General features: G+C 38.1%; 1 protein-coding gene across 1 annotated transcript in view; it reads right to left on the bottom strand.

Moving 5' to 3' along the window:
- The window catches only part of CDH20 (cadherin 20), a 330,188-nt gene extending 309,880 nt beyond the window's left edge, over window positions 1-20,308 (bottom strand). Inside the window, exon 1 of the mRNA XM_044065173.1 lies at window positions 20,204-20,308. The gene's annotated coding sequence lies outside the window, so the exon portion shown is untranslated. The remainder of the gene's footprint in view (window positions 1-20,203) is intronic.
- Between the last annotated feature and the right edge of the window lie 1,444 nt (window positions 20,309-21,752).

Genomic DNA, 21,752 nt, shown 5'->3' with positions numbered 1-21,752 from the left:
TCGCACTAAGCAAGGAAATGGGAGATCTCCTGTTCTGTGCTTCTGCATACAGCGTGTAATGGGAGTTTTCCATTTTCCCCTCTGTAGCGTGATCTTGGAGTTGGTATATTTAAGTAGGGGGGGTGCAGGGGGGCTTGCCCCCCCTGCAGAAACGATGTGTTTGGGTTTTTTTTATTCCACTTCCTAATTTCAAGTTACTGAAAACTTGATCATATGGTCTCGATCATATGAAGTTTGGGTTACACACACACACACACACACACACACACACACACACACACACACACACACACACACACACACACACACACACACACACACACACTACTGTTATGTTGCTTGACTGTTCAGCTGGCTGCCTTACAAGCTTGCAGCTTGTTTGCTGGCTGTCCTCCTTTCTAGCTTTCAGACTGACTCGCAGGCTGGCTTAAAAAAGAGATCCTTCTCTCTGGTTTTTTTTTTTTTTTTTTAATACTACTCACAGGTATACCTCTCAACTGTTCTGATTTTTGCAGAATGTCCAGATTTTTGCCTCATATTTTTGGTCTGTTCCTTATAAAATTTGTCTTTTTCTGCCAAATCACTGAGGATTGAGGTCACTAAGTAATGATATGTATTTGAGTTGAAGAGTTAGTATCTTTCACAAACCCTATTATTCTAACAACATTCTGAGTTTATAAGAGCAATATTTAAAATTTGTCCCTATTTTTTGGACATTTGTTCCCCCATTATTTTAGTTTTTTTTCCAGATTTCTTGTGCTAAGAGGTTAGGAGGTAGTCACAGCTGCAAAAGTGATCTACCAGCTGCAGGCTCTGTAGGGCTCTTCCTTATGTGCCCCCACCTTCTACACGAATTTCAGCAAATCGCTGAACTGTTTTCACCAAACATACCTGACAGGGAACAGCTCTCCCTTAAGGTCTAAGTTGGTGACATAACAAATGAAATTCTGAATTACTGAGAAAAAGTATAAAGAGCATGCAGCTTTTTCTCGGCAATTCAGAAATTTCTCAAAAGTGGGACTTTTTGTGCCTCTCTGCTTTCTGGAGCGGGTGACAGGATGGTTACATCCAAAACATGAGTGTCCCACTGATAGCGGGACTAGTGGAAATCCTACTTATTTGCCTGTGATGATAGGAGGTACTGCCAGCCATGCCAGGAGAAGTAGGGCAGTGGATGCATGACTTGTGCCAGCACACCTAGCTGGAATTTTGTAAATAATTATATATCATTTGTATATCAAATTGATTTGTACAGATGCTTGTGCTAAAAATGTTTTTGTGAGGTTTGTCTGTGTTAAAATGTATCAACAGTGCACCCTGATGGAATGAAAAGAAATGTACATGCATTACTATAACTGAATTAAATGTATATGTTTTAATAGAGGCTACAGGGACAGCAGAGGTTAACCAGCTAGCTTACTTTACGAAAAATAAGACAAGTGTAAATGAGCTGTTAAACCATTAAAATGGCACACTACAGTGCTGAATAGGACTGTAGATGGTGGGTCTGGAAGAAACCTTTGTTCATTAGCTCAGTAAAAAGAGGGGAAGCCCCAGGCACTGCCATAAACATTTAGATGTACATTGTAGCCGTCTATGCTAAATTCCTGTCTCAGCTTTAAAGGGAGATACTGTGACGACCTAGAGTCAGGTGACCAGATGTGGTCATTCTGTAAGCGATCTTGGATATTATATTTTACAAGGAGTAATCTCTGTGTATTGAACATTCTGTTTTGGGGAACCTGATTAGAAAGACTGCTCACATATTTCATTGTGCCTTGATCTATAAAGTAAGCTATTAGGGAATAGTAGTTCTCCTAGATTGTCAAGAATATAGTGAAGCAAAGTTTACAGATTGTTTTTCTTTATTTGTATGAGTCTGTCCATCAACATTATTTTCAATATTTCCTGTGATTTGAACTCTGTGGTTTACTGTAAATACATATTTAGTATTTTCTTGTTCTTTGATTATTTATTATTAAATATATTTAAACGTTTCATTGGGGCTGGTCTTTTTTTCAAAAATATTTAAGCTTTGAGAGTATTTGCATATATTTATTTGGTAATAACTCTGGCCACTCCTGACAGCCTTGTTGTTTGGTCAATATTACAATTTGTAGTAATATGAACTTCATTCAGCATAATTGGATACCCTTTTAAGAGCCTTATAGTAACTGGCTGGTGGCAGGGAATCTACCTTATATTCTGGACAAAGTTGGTAGAGCAGGTAGTCTGTGTGCCAGCCTTTCCCAGGTGTGTGTGTGTGTGTGTGTGTGTGTGAAAATTAAATCTCAAAGAGTGTGTGTGTCAGCTACATGGGGCAGGGATATGAAGTACTGCTTTCACAGTGGGAAGTCTTACTGGAGACCTGGGGAGAGGCATATAGAGACACCCAGATCCTGGGCTGAGTGTGTGCCCTGTGTGCTCTTAAGGGAAACTGTGATTGATGCAGAGAGGTCTGCATCTGGAAACAGTGAGTATATCTATTTGTAATCAAAGTACATGTCCCTCTCCAGTGTCTGGTGTGGAGTTAGGCTCCTTGATTACTGGCCCAGCATGGTGACTTAGCATGCCTTCCTCTTGTATACAACAAATATTTTTTTATTATAATAAGTACTGGAGATATAGTTAAGAGTTCTCAGACATTTTGTGAATGCAATAAATTGATCTGCAGCAAAAGTTCTGTTTCATTATCCATGAGACAACTCTATAGTTATGTCCTCCACTGCTGATAATCAGAGTTCAAAGGATTAGTCCATATAAAATAACGTTAGCTAGCAGATCTTGGAGACTTTCATGCCCTTCCTGTGCAGGAATAAAGATGCCTTGTTCATGCCCAATGTGCTGGGTCCTGTTTGCCCAGGTAGGAGTCTTCAGAAGTTTTTTTAAGTCTCGAATTATCTGTTTCCATATCATTGGTGGTCTCCTTAATGTGATTCCATCAAGTGAATATGAGCGTATAACTCTTTGTAGATACCAAGGATGAACAGAAAACAAAGGTAATCCTTTGTACTCTGGTTCTTGTTAGTCCTGTCATCCTCTGGGTCACAGATGGGATGTCAGACCTGGCTCAAGCTTTCAGGATTATCCTTGTTTTCTATTGCTGATAATCATCAAACTTGTGATTGTTCTTCATCTAACTCTGGGCAAAATTCAGATAGACTGCATTGAGGCAGACAGTGATTAATGCAAATGACGTATGAAAACTCATTTATAATTATCTTCTGCAAAAGAATCAAAATGCAGGGTTACAAAAAAAGTGTGAGCATATGTGTGTGTGTGCGTGCGTGTGTGTGTGTGTGTGTGTGTGTGTGTGTGTGTGTGTGTGTGTGTGTGTGTGTGTGTGTGTGTGTGTGTGTGTGTGTGTGTGTGTGTGTGCGTGTGTGCTTGTGTATATGTGTAGCATTTATGTCAGTTCTACTATAAAACACTGATTTCCTGAAAATCAATGTGCCCATTCATGTGAATTGTAACTCTTCCCTAAACTTACTCAAATGTAATTTGGACCAGTGGATGGGAAATTGCAGGTTTACCCCTGGCTTGTCACCTGTGTTCCTTATGGACAGAAGTTGTTTGTAAATGAACTAAGGCATGGGCATATACCAAAGCCATTCTAGCCTATTGGCATTGATAACTGTGAAAACTAAGGCATAAATGGCTAGGCTTAAGAAAGGCTCTAGGGCCATTAGCCTAGTAATGTCCTATGATCCTAGGATGCTATGATAAGAACAACATCAAAAAAATGCCAAAAGTCAGAAGGGTGAAAAACTAATTTTTACTTCTTTTTGCAGGGGGCAAGCCCTCACGTATACCCCCCCCACACCCACACACACATTTCCAAACTTTTATATACCAACTCAACAGTTGCACCAACTTTATGGAAGGAAAAATCTCCCCAGATCATTGGCAACGCACACTCTTACAAATTGCATCAGCAATGGTTTCCTATGGGAAACAAACATTTAGCATTATGCCATTTGTCTTTTTTTTCTTTGTGCTACTGATGCTCAAACAATTTCACCTTAAGCATGTGTAGAGAACACATTTATGTCAATTTCTTTCATTTATTTATTTATTTTAAGTGTGCTGTATTTGGGGGGTACTTGTGTCTGTCAATAAGCATTTTATTGAATGGTTTTGTTTATATATTTTATGATCATTTTGACATACCTCTCCATTGTACAGATTTTTGCAGAATGTCCAGATTTTTGATTATTTTGATCTGTTTTTCATAAATTTGTGGTTTTCTGGAAAATCATTGGCAAATCATTGAGGGTTGAAGTCAGCAAATAATGACAGACATTTGAGTTTCAGACTTCATTCCCTTTAGACAATTCATGCTAATGCAAAACCTGTAATTCTGTCAACTTTCTAAGTTTAAAAAGTGTCCCTCTTTCATCATTATTTATGGCTTTGTCCATATTTCCTGCTGTAAGAGGTTGAGAGATATTCATTTAAGTGGACTGATATCAATGAAAGTTTTCAACCAAGATGTGTGTGCACACGTGCATGCTTATGTGTGTGTGTGTGTGTGTGTGTGTGTGTGTGTGTGTGTGTGTGTGTGTGTGTGTGTGTGTGTGTGTATTTGTGTCCTACAGTAGTCTAAAACTCTCCTCTGGACTGGTTTTCTGTGTTAAATCTAATGCTTACCTGAATACGCTTTGGTTTCATCATGTCCTTGAAAGGATAAAGGGAGTATTGAAAATTGAATCTACTTCAGAATTAATGGTGATGAACCTCCTGCTGCTCAAATTCCTGTCCACTGTGTCCTGCTACTCATCCATCTTACCATCATAGGATACATCCATAGCCCCAGACATAGCCATTTTAGTGAATGTACCCTCCTGCACCCCTTAATGTGGAGCTTTGCATCATATCCCTTCCTTATTAAATGTACTACATATGAGGCTGATTTAACGTAGAGTAAAGGGAATTTAATCTTTATTTGAGCAAACCTTGGTGGCAGTGAATTTATTTATTAGGGGATGGTGTAACACCTTCACTTTGGGGGTGTTGTGGAATTGTAGCATTCCTGCAAAAACAATGATGAATGATATATTTCTGTTCTTATATTATCCTGCTGGTAATTTGGGAGTTTGGATCATGTGAACAGTGGGAGTCAGATGCAGTACTTTTTCTGCTGATATTATAAATTAGTGCTTGAAAAGAAGTGAATAAATAGGAAGGCTGCATATTCTGATTCTAGTAGGATCAGCTGTGCTCTAGGAAATCAGAAAGGAACATAAGTAAAAAATGGAATTGATGTTTCAGAAGATGAGTTTAGCAGTAAATCAACTGGGCAGTTAGGAACTGGGGCTTGGAGGGAAATAAGAGGATACAAATAAAAAAGCATATCCTGACACAAGTAGATTATGCCATTTGGAGAGAAATTCATTTTTGGTTCTCAAGAGAGAACAGGTGCAGCATGGGTACCATTTTGAAAGAATAAAAATGTCTGAAAGATTTGGATTCAAGTGAACTTTGGGTTTATGTGCTTCTCTAATAAAAGAATGCAGGGAGTTCCAAATGATTGAACCAAGAAAAAAAAGAGGCTCTACCACAATGGTTTAGTTTCCACTTAGGTATAGAGCGGATATCATAAGAGAGGAGATGAATCTTTAGTTTTAATTTGGACTGTGATCCCCCACTAGGAGCCCCAATCCTCACCACTAGCACCAGTGGGGGATATACATCAGGATTATGACAGGTACACACACAGCTGTCTGCATCAAGTGCAATTTTCCTTAAGAGCTCACAGAGACCACAGTCAATCTATCGCTGGTTTCTTCCTCTTTCTACAGATCCTCAATAAGACTCCCCAGTGCCACAGCTGGCACAGCTATAGAGTTGAGATCTCAGCTGAGAGGCCAAGCCAAGACCTCTGGCGTCCTCTCTGTCCAACCAGTGCTTTGTGTACCCTGCCCAAGTAGCTCACACACACACACACACACACACACACACACACACACACACACACACTCTTGTAGATTTGTTTTACACACACACACACACACACACACACACACACACACACACACACACACACACACACGCACACACACACTTGGGAAAGGCTGGCACATATTTACTAACTATGCTCCCTTCTGTCCAGACTATAAGGTAGGTATTACTGCCACCAGCCAACACTTTATCAGCTACTTTAAGGCCCTTAACAAAGGGTGTCCAGTCTTACTGTGTGATGTTACCATCAATACAAATGGTAATTTGACCAAGAGCAAGGCTATTAGGACTGGCCTACACAGTGTCACCAAATAAATATACAAGTACTCTCAGAACATAAATATGTTTAGACAGATCAGCCACAATGAAAGGTTTAAAGATATTTAATAATACATAATAAAAGAACAAGAAAATACTAAATATATATTTACAGTAACATCAGAGTTCAAAATCACAGGAAATATTTAAAACAACATTGCAGGACATTCTCAAATACATAAAGAAAAATATCTAACCTAAGCTTTGCTATATTCTTGACTATATCTAAGAGAATTATACTGTTTCCTAGTACTCTTACTTAATTAGAGCAGCAGTGCAGATGTGGTGAATAGATCCTCTAGCTGATATTGTCAGGTCAAAGACAGAATACAAAATGTTATGTCTCTAGAGAGTTCTTAAATTAATATCTCAAATATTATATTACTGCTGGGATAGCTTGCAGAATGACATAATTTCTTGTCATCTGACTCTAGTCCAGGTAAAATCCCCACTACTAAAAGCCAGCAGTATTTAGCATCCACCTGTGAAAATACATAGACAAGGGCTTTTTCCTCAGATCTTTGCAGATTCTGGAAGTCATAAAACAATAAAACACTTCCAAGACAATACAGAAAACTTCTCAGCACAGACATTGTGTCTGTTGCTGCACTGAAACTGAAAGATAACATATTTTTTATGGCCCAGCCATAAAGTAATTTAATTTCAGCTATTCTTCTGAAGTTTAACAAGTTTATCTTCTGTATACATATTCCCCTGTTAAAATATATACATCTAAACAGTTACAGTAGTGTAGGTACATTTTTGTTCTATTCCAGGAGGGCATGCTGTTGGTCCATTTTTAAGCTCAGTACTTTATAAAACCTCTTTTCAACACATGTCTGCAAACCTGGTTTGATATGTACATGACAGACAGTTCTAATACATTTGTAACACAAACATCTTACGTAAAACATGTTGCCATTCACAAATGACACATTGCCATTTACAAAATTCCAGACAGCTGTGCTGCCAGTATTTCTCTTTGTCACTCATCTGCATAAATCATTTTGATGTTCACAAATGACACATAATTATGTACAAAATTCCAGATAGCTGGGCTGGCAGTATCATCTTTTGTTACACTTCTATATAAAGCATGTTAATATTCACAGATGACATATAATTATTTACAGAATTCCAGATAGCTCCTTGGTCACATGGACTTTAAAGGGCAAAGAAAAACAAGAAAGTGAAATGTGATGTAATTTAAATATTGCTGTACAGAGGACAGAAATTATTAAATAGGGAGATGATGGAAGTTTGAAGGATTCAGATGAGCTACCTAGAAGTAAGACTATTTACTGGTAGTGCAATGACATAGGTTGCAAAGAGATTTGTATAAGAAGAATATACTGATTTAACTTGTCTCCATGACAAGACTCCACTAGCTCGCCTAGGGGAATAGGATGGTCATCAAAGAATAAATAAATAAACAAACTTAGCTATGATAAGGTGGGTTTTGGTGCTACTAATAATACAGTCAAGGGAGACTATGGTGATTCTTTCCCCTTTGTTTCTCTTTCCATTTCTGTATGTAGTTGAATGTACAGCTGCATTGAACATTTTTATTTGGACACAATCCTTGAAGCATTTGCCTGAAAATGCTCCCAATTTCTGGGCAGAGTCCTAATAGTATTTGTTTAGTTGCAACTGCTCTATTTCTTCATTTAGCATTATAACTCTAACTTCCGCAAAGCACAGCTGTGCTGTTTTTCAGTATATAACTGTTCAGCTTGAGAACAAAGCACTGGAGAGGCCAGAGTAGGTGGGTGGGGGTGAGCAGCCAATGCTAGCCCACCCATCCTGGGGATAGGGGTTGCCACCTGGATGGCTATAGTGTTGTTACTCAGTAGGGCTTGGGTATTCAATGATGTGATGAAGTGACTAGGATATGTGCAGCCCATCAGTATCAGTATTTCACTAAATGCTGCTGTTATCTTATTGAGGCTGAGACACTGAAAATTTGAAAAACTAATCTGGATGGAGTTTCAAGATGACGGCCTTCCATAACTGGTACTTTCGAAGAGTGCCAAATATGGTGCTCAGTCTACAGGAGCATCGATTGCTGGAGGTGTGAGGAATGTGAAGACAAAAACTGTGTATGGCTTTTATCATGTACATTTGTAACCTGGATTATGTAATACAGCTCTGTGTGTTTTGCTGTGTCAGTTATACAGTTGGAGAAGTGACACTGAAGCTGCTTATTGTCTTTCTGCTAAGCTGACCTTTTGTGACCGATTACGGTTGCTGTTTTACTTCAAATCCTGGTGTTCAGTGCCATTATTAGCAACTAAGAATACAACAGCTGGGTAACCACTGAGTGGCATTGTGACATGGTATCAGAATTGGGATATTTTTCTTATAAAATGACTGAAAAATGCCATTTGAAACAGAAAACCTCACCAAACAACCAAGTGGGCATCACAGATATCAGAATAAGCTGTTTTTTCCCCTGGAAAATAATTATTTTACTTTACAATAATATCTTGTCAACAATTGTCAACCTTTTAACCCGAAATAATTAAAAATGTACCAAAAATGGGAAAGTTTTATACATCAGAACCATTCGGCTTTATAAAGCTGCTTGCCTGGCCATCACAAAGGCAGAAATGCACACATTTTCAAACTGAAGACAATGTGCAAAAAAGTGAAAGTGATTTGCAGTTCATTTTAATTTTCCAAAGACCAGAGTATTGCATATGGTTAGTAATAAATAAACTCAATGAACATTTTATACCAAAAAAATATTATTCGTGAAAGGGCACGCTTTCACAGATGTGCTTAAGTAAAGAAGATTCTGTTAAAACTTTTGTCTGGCACTTGCATGAACTGTCTGAAAACTGTTGGTTTGAACAGACAAAAGAACAAATTAGTGATTTCCAATTCATGGAACCTCAGCAAGCTTGAAGAGACTGGTGCAGGGGCAGATATTACAGTAGTATCACATACTACATACAGACGCAAAATGGAACATCTACAGCTGAATCAACAATGACATTTATATCACGTGATCAGCCATTACCAACACACAAAAAAAAATCAATGCAAGAAAACCAGATATAGTAGTCCTAGAAAAAAAGTGTTGTTGTTGTGTCTTTCAGCTTTTCCTGGTTAGGGGTCGCCACAGCGGAACTCCGGTCTGGTAATGATTGGCAGTAGATTTTTACATGCCAAGTTGCCAGCCCTAATGCACAACCTTCAATGAAGGTACGCCCATTCACGCATGTCTCCACACAGAAGACGCTCTAGCTGAGAATCGAACAGGACAACATCGTACTGTGAGGCGACAATGCTACCGCAGCACTACCAATGCAGCAAGTGTTGATCATTGAAATTGTTACACCCATCGATTATGCCTTATGCACTACCACATGCAAAGTCTTAAAATACCAGGATTTGCAAGCAGAAGTAAGAACAATGTAGAAGAAAGATACCCAGACAGTTCCAACAGTAGTAGGAGCAACAGGAATAATAAAAACAAATTTACAATTGTACTTTGATATGCTGACAGTATGCAAACTTGCATGAGCTGCATTAAGAAGATGATTCTGAGCACATTGTGGGTGCTGAGAATAGCACTCTTGGTTAACATTAAAGACTGAAGCAATACTGATGTCATGAACTTTAATTATGCCTTGGCTTAGGAATGGGAACAATTCCCATTATCCTTTTCATAAGAGACCTAAGCATTTGGAGAAATTAAACAGAAACAGAAATAAGTAACCTTGCTAAATCAATTGTGCTTGCAGATTTTTAACAATGTCTAAGTGGAAGGATAAAAGTAGTTATGAGTTTATGATCTACCAAATAAATATGTATCCTGGTCATGGGAGGGTACAAAGTTAAACCATTGCTGATGTCAGTGTTTACCTATTATGACATTAAAAAGCCAACAGTCATGAGTGCTGATATCAATAATTATGGCTTAGGTGATGATTTATTCCAAACGAGTAAACAAGTTTTGAGACTTGTTACTGTTTGCTCAGGCAAAATAATCCAAACTGAACAGAGGAATTCTCAAACAGAAAAAGGGTGCCTTGGAAGTGTGTGGGTATGTCAGAAGTTTTCTGGATACCTATCAAACAGAGAATTTCCATCTCCACATTGACCACAAACCACAGGTGCTACTTAGTAATTCTTATGATTTGGAAAAGTACCACCCAGGTGCCACAGGTTGTTCATGAGACTGAGGCATTCCAATACCAGAGCAATCTGAGTGTCTGAAAATAATTACTCAGCACTGGCATGCTGTCCAGAAATCGAGTACCTGACCAGACACAATCTGATACTGAAGAATGTACGGATGTCTGTATGCAGACAACTATGGCAAATCAACCATTGATTACTAAAGGCTAGGAAAACTGAACCAAGCTACCAAACATGGCAATGAGTTACAAAGTTATTAAACACATAAGGGATGGATAGTGTGCCCATGAACACAGACCAGGCATCAGATACATAAACACTATGTCATCAGTGCCCAACTGTCTGAACATAATGAGTTGTTCTTATACCAAGAGAGAACTGCTGTGCCATCTTCAAAATGTGATGAAGTGTTGAAACAAAAACACAAAGGACCACAATGCCTCAGTAAGTATCATAAATGAGACAAAATATCTGTGTGGTTGTCCAACAACATCACGGACACACACACACACACACACACACACACACACACACACACACACACACACACACACATATATACAAATGCGCACACATGCATGCACAAATACACATACACATGCATGCACACGCATACACAAATATATATACATAAACATGCACAAACGTACACACACACATGCACACACGCACACACACACACACACACACACACACACACACACACACACACACACACACACACACACACACACAAAGTCTGTCTTATGAGTGAAAAATCTGTGGCTACTGGTTCAACACTAGCCTACTCTATTACTTCTTTGTAGATCCCTAATAAAATATAAAAAGAGACAGATATACCCTTTGTACAGTCAAACTAATTAAAGTTCAGTTTCATAGTACAAGTAACATATAAGAAAAGGGCACAATGTGCCAGAAATTGTTCTGTAACACAATCAGCTCTTTATGCTTGACATACATGCAGAGATACTTGTGTAGAAGAATGAAATGGGGGTGGGATGCGACAAGAGTGCAATCACTCCCTAGGTGGTCTGAGCTTTGGAAGCAGCTCTTTTAGCAGTTCCTTTCTGCTGCATTACTGTTCTACTCAATAACACAAGTGGATGGCAGTCCTATTGCATGGCATGAGGAGCTAAAAATATTTTGTTTGCTAGCTGCAACCTCCTACAGTTACAAAGACCCCCTTCCTTCAGCAAATAAGTACTCAACCTTCTTAGTGAAAGCACAGTATTAATATTACTCTATGATGATTTATGCCATCATCTCTCCCCAGCACACTAGCACAGTATTAATATTACTCTATGATGATTTATGCCATCATCTCTCCCCAGCACACTAGCACATTATTAATATTACTCCATGATGATTTATGCCATCATCTTTCCCCAGCACACTAGCACAATATTAATATCACTCCATGATGATTTATGCCATCATCTCTCCCCAGCACACTAGCACAGTAGTATTACTCCATGATGATTTATGCCATCATCTCTCCCCAGCACACTAGCACAGTATTAATATTACTCCATGATGATTTATGCCATAATCTCTCCCCAGCACACTAGCACAGTACTAATACTACACCATGATGATTTATGCCATCATCTCTCCCCAGTACACAGTACTAATAATACTCCATGATGATTTATGCCATCATCTCTCCCCTGCACATTAGCACAGTACTAATACTACTCCAAGGTGATTTATGCCATAATCTCTCTCCAGCACACTAGCAGAGTATTAATATTACTTCATGATGATTTCTGCCATCATCTCTCCCCAGCATACTAGCACAGTATTAATATTACTCCATGATGATTTATGTCATCATCTTTCCCCAGCACACTAGCACAGTACTAATACTGCACCATGATGATTTATGCCATCATCTCTCCCCAGTACACAGTACTAATACTACTCCATGATGATTTATGCCATCATCTCTCCCCAGCACACTAGCACAGTACTAATACTACACCATGATGATTTATGCCATCATCTCTCCCCAGTACACAGTACTAATAATACTCCATGATGATTTATGCCATCATCTCTCCCCAGCGCACTAGCCCATTATTAATATTACTCCATGATGATTTATGTCATCATCTTTCTCCAGCACACTAATACAGTATTAATATTACTCCATGATGATTTATGCCCTCATCTCTCCCCAGCACACTAGCACAGTAATATTACTCCATGATAATTTATACCATCATCTCTCCCCAGCACACTAGAACAGTATTAATATTACTCTATGATGATTTATGCCAGCATCTCTCCCCAGCACACTAGCACAGTACTACTATTACTCCATGATGATTTATGCCATCATCTCTTCCGTGCACACTAGCACAATACTAATACTACTCCATGGTGACTTATGCCATCATCTCTCTCCAGCACACTAGCACAGTATTAATATTACTTCATGATGATTTATGCCATCATCTTTCCCCAGCACACTAGCACAGTATTAATATTACTCCATGATGATTTATGCCATCATCTCTCCCCAGCACACTAGCACAGTATTAATATTACTCCATGATGATTTATGTCATCATTTTTCCCCAGCACACTAGCACAGTACTACTATTACTCCATGATGATTTATGCCGTCATCTCTCCCCTGCACACTAGCACAGTACTAATATTACTCCATGATGATTTATGCCATCATCTCTCACCGGCACACTAACACAGTACTAATACTACACCATGAAGATTTATGCCATCATCTCACCCCAGCACACAGTACTAATAATACTCCATGATGATTTATGTCATCATCTTTCCCCAGCACACTGGCACAGTACTAATACGACTCCATGATGATTTATGCCATCATCTATCCCCAGCACACAGTACTAATAATACTCCATGATGATTTATGCCATCATCTCTCCCCAGCACATTAGCACAGTACTAATATTACTTCATGATGATTTATGCCATCATCTCTCCCCAGCACACTAGCACAGTACTACTATTACTCCATGATGATTTATGCCATCATCTCTCCCCTGCACACTAGCACAGTACTAATACTACTCCATGGTGATTTATGCCATCATCTCTCTCCAGCACACTAGCACAGTACTAATATTACTCCATGATGATTTATGCCATCGTCTCTCCCCAGCACACTAGCACAGTACTAATATTACTACATGATGATTTATGCAATCATCTCTCCCCAGCACACTAGCACAGTACTAATATTACTCCATGATGATTTATACCATCATCTTTCCCCAACACATTGCAAAACCTTGGAGTAGTACTTACTCGTTTCTTTACTTATTGACTATACAGGAAACTAATATCTTCGAGTAACAGGTGAGTGCTGGTGAGGGGCACTGCTGTATTGGTATCCTACTACTGAATTATTTTCATTTATTAAAAACATGTTGCTTAAATATGAATAGGCTGGGAGTATTTCCAGTGATGCACATAAAATGTACAATGACAAGGGACAGAGAAGAGACACAATATGCAGCACAAATGAGCAGAGCACAGAGAAAGATAAAGCATACATGAATAGCTATAATAAATCATTTAAAGCAGTGTTGTAACAAACTGATAACAACAAGACCAGGAAAGTGCCTTTTTCTGTACAAGCACAGTAATCCTACCATCAGCAAACATCTGGCTGTATGCATGCAGACATGATGTATGAGTGGTGTGTGTGTGTGTGTGTGTGTGTGTGTGTGTGTGTGTGTGTGTGTGTGTGTGTGTGTGTGTGTGTGTGTGTGCGTGCGTGCGTGTGTGTGTGTACAAATGTGTATGCTCGCACTTGTGTATGCAAGAGTTTGTGAATGAGTGTGCATGCTTGTGCAGATGGTGTGCTCACATAACTGCATGTGTGGAGATTATATATATATATATATATATATATATATATATATATATATATATATATGTAATATATAACATATGTGTATGGGAGTAAACATAGAAATGTTTTAAATGTTTTACACATGTATGACCATGTAAGCATGCTTTTCATCTTTTATATTATTAATATATAATCGACGAATGGGTTCATCTTCCTATATTTGTGAAGATTTGGTCCCTTATTCTTTGGAAAATGTGCTCATTAAAAAGAAAGCATGTCATGTAGCTGGAAGAATGCAGACCCAGGAGACAAAACTATCACAATCAGAATGAGTTTTGGGAACCTAAAACAATTTTCCAAAGGAAACAGATGACAAAACTAGTATAGGTATTCAGGTATGCATGTGATTAATATAAATTTAATGAAAATAGGATAAGGAGAAAGATTGTTGATCAAAGGATAAAAGTACAATGTAAGTAAAGAGAATAAAGCAGGCTAGCTGGGCGGTCCTTAATTCGGTCATAATATGTTAAAACAGGTAAAATATTTTTCAGTGAGCACTCTTAGAGACCTGCAGATTGCTGATGTGGACTCACTCATATCTGCTCTATTCACAAGCAAAGAATTGAAAGCAAAAGGAATGAGTGCAATGATTAGAAATATATCACATTTTGTTCCTGACTAAAGTACGCTGTAAAGCTAAAAGTTCTCATTCAGCTATCTGTCATGCAAAGCTCAGTTTAATGAATTTTTTTCCCCAATGAGTGGAACTTTTATTTCTTATCATTGGCTATAAGCATGTTTCTAAGGCCAGTGCTTTTAACTTATGAAAATCCTAATATTCAATTCTTATATGACTTTATTGTTGGATAAGTACTATGTAGACATACCAAGCACAGGAAAAAACTATTTCTTTTTTCTTTCAAGGAAAATGTTCTCAATTGACTTTCACTAAATCAGTCTTAAGCTTACTTTAGCTTTCTACAATAGCATCATTTGCTATGTCTGACAGTACTAAATCACAGAAAATGGTCATATAACCAAGCAAACCTGATGGTCCAAACACTTTTTTACCTTTTTATTTCAGTATTCTTTCTCTATTCATTCCAGAGTCTCATTTAAAGGGCTTTTATTTTGCCCTTTCCTCAGTTCCTGTTTCTTTTCTTTATTTCATTAAGATTTGTTCAGGATGGTGCCCCAGCCAATCTGTCTATGCACGCCTGACTAAACCCCTAGAAAGCAAGGGGTCCCTTTTGTTTGGCCCTTGCATGGCTGGGTGGCATTCCGCACCACTGGGCAACAGCTTCCTTCACAGTGGGTGCTCAGCAGTAATTGCCATAACAAATTGAACTGGGGCTTATCACAGTTCTGTCTTTTCAAACAGGAAAATGGAAGGGAGCAGAGAACAAGACCCACTGCAGTTAGTGACAATGTAGCGTAGAAATAGATTGGATACAGCCAGTGTGGTGTCATGTTCTAGGGATGGTAGTAGAACTGGTATATGTCAGAAATAAGGACACGCTAGATCTTAAGAAGTGCATAATATTTATGATGAGCCTTTGAATAACCATATTTCTTTCTATTAGATTCAAACAAAAAAATTAAAAAATGCAGTAGTATAGTAGTATGCAATGCAACAAAGAATGCAGTTAAGTGACTTCTAGACCCATGCTTCATTCCACTAAATATGTGAATAATGAATGCTTGACATATTTGCCTTATGCAGTCCACTTGAATTGTTAATTGCTCAACTAAGTTAAATTTCCATCAAACTCTGTTCAAGTGTTCAAGCTATTTACATGAAATGTTACCTGCAAAAATACACACACACACTCACACACACACACACACACACACACACACACACACACACACACACACACACACACACACACACACACACACACACACACACATGCATGTGCATGCAGAAACACACACGCACACAAAATGTTACTTCAGTAAAGTGCTGGATCTCACTCTGCCTTTGCTAAGTCTTAGCTTCTAACACCTACAAACCAATAATTATGAATCAGTTAACTCCACCTTCACTGTTAAGACGTGTAAGAACTCTACACAATGTAGAAGTGTATAAATATGTATATAATAGTTAAACTGTTGAGATTTTATTATCTTCAGTGTGGTATATAATTTGTACTAGTGTTAATCTCTGATATTTTATACTATTGTAACTGTAGTTCACTCTATATTGTGTGTTATTTTTTTGGTATTCTTTTATAATATATGTAAAGCTTTTCTCCCCGGGCCTCCATTAAAAATGGGCTGACCTAGGACCAGTGGAAATTCCTGGTAAACAAATGCAATCAATCAGTCAATCAATCAATCTCAGTTTTGACATCAGAAATAATGCATTTTGCAAAAGCTGGGTGACTGAGTGAGTGCACATGTAGAGGGTGGGGTGGGAAGGCATGGAGAAATCTTTTTGTTTGAACTACTGTGAGCTTCATTTTGCTGGAAGGTTGCAGATGCCCTGCAATCAAGCACCCAATATTTTGCATTTTATTTATAATATCAGCATTATTTTACTATGTTTTATATGCATGCAGTGGTGTGCATGAAGGAAAATAAGTGTTCAGTAGTTGCAAACATCCCACCTGTAAGTGACAAAAGACAAGAGGACAGTAAACCCTGAGGTTGTCCAGTCTGGGGATTCCACAAACAGACTAAGGGGTGCAACATAATAAATACACTGTGCCTGCACACAGATTGATTTGTATTGCACCTGATTCCACTCTGCTGCATGTGGGGTGGTAAAACCACACAGTGGCTTTTTGAAGCTTTATTGGGCTCAACCCAGCTGAACTATGTGTGTCATCCAGCCACTAGACACTTGTTTGTGGCCACCATCCCAGACCTGGCTCCAGGAGTTGGCCTCAGTACCCCTCTTCTAAGTGAGGTTGTCCCAGTTTTTAAGTGAACCATTATGGGGGTATTCTGCATCACTGTTTGCTAAAAACTCCTATAAAACCAATTTGCTGAGAGTGACCTTATTGGAAGGGTTAGATTTCAGACAATATAGCTTTAAGGATGTTGTGTGCACACAAATCCTTTCACAGTGATATTGTTTTGTTCATGGGGTGAGGAGAAGCTTTAGCATATTCAGCACAAGCACACTAAATTTGTCTCCCATTACTTTTTAAGCTAGGATAAAATATAATATTAGTTGTACTCCCATTATTCAGTACAGCATGTTTTATGTATGCATTTATTTATTTATTTAGCTTTTATGGAGAGTTGGATTGCTGATACAACAGGATATATTTAGGCTCAGCAGTGGTATAAAGTAAGCAATGATTTGGGGGGGGGCATTTTCTTTTCCTGCCTATAAGTTGGTGAACATGATTGTAGACTTCCTTTGGTTGATTAAAGAGAGGTGATTGATGGTTCTGCAGACTTAAAACTTTTTGTCTTTTTACTAGGTTGTGAAGGGCAAGAACTGTTCATTAGTTTCTGCTGTGCTAGATTTGTTTTCAAGACTTCGACGCCTTATCTCTGCTGAAGCAGGGACTTCTTTCTGTAACTATCTGTTGTCATTTCTTTTTTGGATACATGCTTCATTTTATATTTTTCATAAACATTTCCTGTCTAGCTAGGCTTGACATTAATGTTTCTGAACTAAGTACCCTAAAGCATTTAGCATCACTTTAATGTTCTCAAAACAGTAATGCACAATACATTGATCTTGCTTACTAGTGCTTCATATTACTATTACCAATAATTCTGATGCCCATTTCAGCAGCACTTGTAATTGTTCTCTAATTAAGAATACTTTTCCCCATCTCATGCATTTCACCTCTGAATTATAGCCTCTCTGCATCCACATTGGGCTTGGTATGGTGTTTGGTTAGGCCCTTTGGAGAGTGTTTTTAGAGCCTGGATCAGTGACCTGGTTAGGCCCTTTGGAGTTTGGTGCAACGACCTTCTTATGGTCCTAGAAGGAGTGGCTTTAACTGGTTATGCTACAATATCAGCTTCCTGGTCATTTTACAATGTGCAGCAAATGAAAACATTTGTGTGCATCTGCTTGCTAATTGGGTAAGAGGGTTGGTATGTTGGACACATTTCAGCTGTAATTCAAGACAAAAGGCAAAGAAGATAACATTAAATAAAATTGAGACTGATGCAGATTTATAGATCTGAAATGCAGCATAGGTGGCACATTGGTGCAGTGAGTATCACTGTATGTGCAAAGCAAACTTCTCCAGTTCAATTTGTGCTTCTGTTCCCTTTTGTTCCAAGTTTACATGTTCTCCCCAAGTTTGCATGGGTTTTCTCTGGACTCTCCAGTTCCCTCCAACATCCCAAACTAATATGGTAGGTGGACAAGTCATGTTAAATTGTCTTGTAGGAGGGCATGTGGTGAGGGTGCATGTGTGTGTGTGTGTGTGTGTGTGTGTGATAAGGAAGAAAGGCCTGCCAATCTACTTCCATTCCCCACTTCCCTAGCACACTATGTCAGTGGTTTCAGCTGTTCATGGGATTGCTACAGGGGATAGATGTGGCTTGACACCATTAGATGGATGGAATTCAAAATATGTATAATAAATAGAGCTGCTTTAGCAAGCAGCAAGTACGTATACATGGTAATGAAATATTGAAATTATATTCTGCAGAATAAAATTAGACATAACACTGACCCATTTCCTCTCAACCTTTCTTCAGCAAAATGTCCGAAATGATATGTGGCACGTAGGAAGAATTTGAGGCAAGTGATGATATTTAAAACTTGTATCACAACTCAGAGTTTGGCAAGTGTATTTGTGGTTAATGTATTATGCACTGTGCACCATCACTAATAATTTAAGCTTTAAAATGTTATTAGGCACTGCGCAAAATTGCCTTCTCCCAGTAGTACAGTGTTTTTAGCAGCAAACTGCAACAGCTGTTGAGTATGTTGAAATGCTATAAATGCTGTATAAAATATAACAATAGCACATATCTGTAAAAATACAACCGTTTATAGCATGAGGCACATGGTGATACATGACAGTGAAACACTGACATCCTAAGATGTGAGGAAAGATCATGTGCACCACTGACATTAATCCAAGGGGGGGCAGGTATAACAGCTTACAAATCAAAGGATAAACACCAGCTGGAGGAAAGAGGAAAATAAACATCTTATAAATAAAGCACAAAACTGTCAGTTTGATGTTTAAAGAAGTGACATCCCTTAGCTAGTGACTGCAGTTACTAAAATAATAATCTGTATCCAAAAATTGTTAAGAAACTGCTTGCTTTATAAGGTCTGAAGATTTAATCATAGTTCCTAAAACACTTATATGTGGCAGCAGCAGTCAGATTTGTAACACTGCCTTTAAAGATAGTTAGCCAGTAGCAGCTTTACAAGCTTGGTGGTAGGGAGCACCAAACAACTGATGCAGATATAGGGAAGCTGATTCTCTAGTCATCATTATCATCATCAGCCCCCTTGTTTCCCATTTTCTACATGGGGTCAAGGTATTGCGTTAACTGTTTCCATTTCTCTTGATTCAATGCCCCACTCCTGCCTTCTTCGATACTCATGCCTGACTGTAGCAGAGCTTCTTTCACACAATCCATCCACTTCTTTGCTGGACGTCCTCGTTTCCTCTTAACCTTCTTCCTATCTGTCCTAAATATTCTTCACCAGATTGTCTTCTGCTTTTCAGCACATGTGTCTGAACCACTGTAATCTGTTCTCTTTGATCTTTTCTGCAATTGGAGCTACTTTGGCTTTTACTGTTATGTAACAAACTTTTAAAACCAAAACTCATGAAATAAACAAATGGTCAAATCATGAATACTACCAAGACAGGGTCCCACAAAATACTTTTAATGATTTTTTAATATAAAAACAAATGAACTATATAAGCACTTTCATCTTTCATTGAAAAATGTCTTCAGATCAAACAAATTAAAAACAAATACCTTTTATACTCTGTGGTCACATGGGGTTCCTCCGGGTGCTCTGGATTCCCTCCGCGTCCCAAAGATATGCAGTAGGTAGATTGAACACTCTAAACACTCTAAATTGGTCCTAGGTGTGAGTGTGTGTGCATCTGTGTGCCTTCTGTGGAAGGTTGGGTGCCGGACTGGCAACTCAACACTGTAAAACTCCACTGCCAATCATGAGTGGACAGATGATCCGCTGTGGTGACCCCTAACTGGGAAAAGCCAAAAGAAGAAAAATACCTTTTATACCAATCAAAACATACAAAATTTGACAAACCTGTCATCGAATGAATCACAAGTCTTTTCAGCACTTCAATAGGCACATTCAATTCTAAACACACCCTCTTTCTAACCAATCTTAGAATTAAATCAAAGAACCAATCAGCATAAACCCAGAATTTATTTTGCCAATATCAATCAAGCATAGCCAGTATGACTTTGCCCCTAAAGATCGTGAAATGTTACTATTAAAATATACGTGCTTCTAAAAATATAATAAAACCTAAAAATTAATTACTATTAAAAATACCTTAAATACCCACATAAAACATTCTAGGCAGATAAAATAACTATAAAATTATGTTGATTATTAAATATGTCAAAAAACAATTTCATAAAATAGCATTGTAAAACACATATCATACAATGACTGGCCATTAACATTCAAAAAGTAGCACGTTGATTGGTCAGCTGGTTTGCCTGTTACAAATCTGCCTGTTGCCTGTTGGTTGGTTTGCCTGTTGCAAATCCAAACATATACCAACGGAAAAAGGTCTGGTCGCTTGGACTTTTTCCATTAATATATGCCATAAGAATTTCACTTTTTTTTTTTTCACTTAAAAAAAAATAATAAACTTACAAAACCAGAGACTTGAAACCAATGAGAGACAGATGGGGCAGACAAAAATAAAAAAATAATCAGTTGCATTATGCAAAACTAGAGAAACATACCTGATTATCCTTTTGTTTTCTCTGTCCCATCTCTCCCATACCTTCAAAGTCTCCCAGTATCTTTTTCTTTAATTAAAAACAAAACAAAAAAAGAAACAAAGATCTTCCTTTCTCCGTTGCTTCCTATACACTGCATCCGTCACACAGCATCAATGTAGTATGTAAGCATGGGAACGAAAGTCTCATACACATGTGCAGTACATCAGAAAATAACAGCGGGATATCCAAAGAAAATGGAAGGACACCACAGAGTTATCATACAAAGACATTATTTAAGAAAAGTAAGTATTTTTTTCTTAAATAATGTCATTGTACAATAGCAATAACCAACTACGCGCTGTGGTATATTGAAGATTTATCCATGGTTGGCTTTGTTTAATCACTTGGGCTTCACCCTCATGATTAAACCACACCAACCATGGGTAAATCTTCGCTATACCACACTCACGTCATTGATTATTGTTATAATAATTTTTCTTGAACGTAACTTATATTAAAAATTCATATGCAATATAAAGCATTAATTCATCTTAATAGTGCTTTTAATTTCAGTATGCAATTAAGAGACATAAGA

Source organism: Protopterus annectens, chromosome 3.part0 (genome assembly GCF_019279795.1).
Source record: "Protopterus annectens isolate FY-2018-M chromosome 3.part0, PAN1.0, whole genome shotgun sequence".
In the NCBI taxonomy this organism is placed as follows: Eukaryota; Metazoa; Chordata; order Ceratodontiformes; family Protopteridae; genus Protopterus; species Protopterus annectens.
This window is presented reverse-complemented; position numbering and strand designations above follow the sequence as displayed.